This window comes from Centroberyx affinis, unplaced genomic scaffold, assembly GCF_046629955.1.
Source record: "Centroberyx affinis isolate AG114_WGS23_722 - 3 ecotype Tasmania unplaced genomic scaffold, CSIRO-AGI_Caff_v1 ptg000131l_1, whole genome shotgun sequence".
NCBI classification, from domain to species: Eukaryota; Metazoa; Chordata; class Actinopteri; order Beryciformes; family Berycidae; genus Centroberyx; species Centroberyx affinis.
Genome location: NW_027278831.1, coordinates 613,316 through 615,394, shown reverse-complemented (window position 1 = coordinate 615,394; position 2,079 = coordinate 613,316).

Genomic DNA, 2,079 nt, shown 5'->3' with positions numbered 1-2,079 from the left:
TATACAAATACAAATACTATACAGACTATACACAAATCATATCTGGGAAAATAGAGTTTGAATTTAATAAAAATACTTTGAGAACCAGATCTACAGCACTGGGACTTTTTTGGGAATGGTTCAGTCAGTTCTACTGGGGAAAGCAATCAGGGAAAAGTACACAAAGGGGTTTTTGGATATTATTGCTTATAATACCATTCGATATTATTGAGACTCAAGTGTGTCCCCCCATACCTGACTGCTGTGCATGTTGGATCACTTGTCAGCCTGCTTTCTGACTTTTGTAGAGATTTAACAAAGGTGAACCACATAGCTGCGTTCACATAAGGAGCCATGGAAAAATTGCATTAAGGAATCTAAATACAGATGTTTTTTTGTTTTTTTCTGTTTTAGACATATCCAGTCGCTGTCAGAGCTTAGTGCTTACAGGTGACATAGTAATTACGATTTGGTCTTGGAAGGCTTTGCTCTGCAGTTTGTCTTTTAATCAGGACTTCCATGAACTTAGATGGCTGCAGTGAACTGTGTGTGTTTACTTTTGTTATTAAGTTATTACCCTGTAGAGGGAGAAATACACAGATACTGAATCTAACAGGTCTGTATTAATGGAGTTCAAATGATGACAAGCCACTCAGAGACACTTGCAGACTTTTTTTCTTCTGTGTGTTTTCCTTGTATGTAAATTCTTGCTCTTTTTCTGATAGGTTGGATTTTTCTTTTTTTCTTTTTCTTTTTTTTTAAACGTTTTTTGTGATCCAGGTTTTATACGACTGCAACCAAACTATTTTTACTGACTTTTGTGTGGTGAGAGTTTTGATATTTCCCTTCCCCATATCTCTTTGTTGTTTTCATTTTTCAATTATTGGTAAAATAAAGAAATATCATGACTTAACTGTGTTGTTTTATGTCATTTTGTTGCTTCTCTATATTGCTCTTAAACTACAAAATGTATCATTGAACGCAATTCATTGATGCTTCTTGACATTTTTAATGACACATTTAAACTCTCTCGCTCTTATTGTCTGCTTGCTCTTGCTGACACAGTGCTGAGCATTGAGATGTAGTCAGAAACATTGTGGTACTTAGCAGGTAATCTGGTAAACCGTCTGCATCTTATTTATGGGACAGTGCCTCTTCAAAATACAAGTCAGAAAGTTTTCACTAAACAGAATAAAATAGATCAGTGATACATCTTTAGCCACCAAAAAAACCAAAATGTACACTGGGGAGCTGCAATATCACAGAATCCTAAACAACCAGCTGAGATTACCACAACAGTCAGTATCAATCTTGACAAACATGACTCAAATTTCACAACATTGTCAATAATCTGACATAATCCTAGTCATCAGAGGATGATATTCGCAGGCCCGGTTTACCTTTTGTCTACCCATGGTGGATATCGATTATTTTTCATTGATTGTATTATAGCAGAGGTTGTTGTAAATAATTGCAACTATATTTTTGTAGGCCTTTTTATTGATATGCAGTATGTGTAGGCCTAATGTGGATCCCTTCTCTAAATCTTTAAAATTCATGTTATTGATTTCTTTGTAATGTGATCCAATGGAAAGGCGTTAGTTATGTTAGTTATGATGTGATTTGGTTGGTCACATTCCCTACAGGTGTGATATGCAGTTTAAAGTCCTGTTGAACTGTCCTAACACTATCATAACGCCCTAATGAATACACAGAAAACATGTTGGCCAGACAACAAAGTTTTAATTTACTTGGAGAGAAGAGTGAGTTTTCTCGATTATTTTAAGCTTTATCAACCTGTAATTTAGATGTTTGTGTTTTTTGAGTTTACTTAACTACAGTATCAAACATGAGTTTATGAATAGCAGCAATCTGAGAACCCATAAAATTCACTGTTGTCCCATCTGATTATTCGGAGCTGAACAAAACCTCCCTGTTTAAATCGAGGTTGGTTATCTCTGGGTAATTGCGGGTAATTGATGGCCATCAGAAAGGGAAACAGATTTGCAGGTCTACAAACCGTGTTTCATGGGCACATTTTGAGGCAATAGGCAACATTACAGCAGGGAGGGGAATTTATAGACTAAATTGGACAAGATG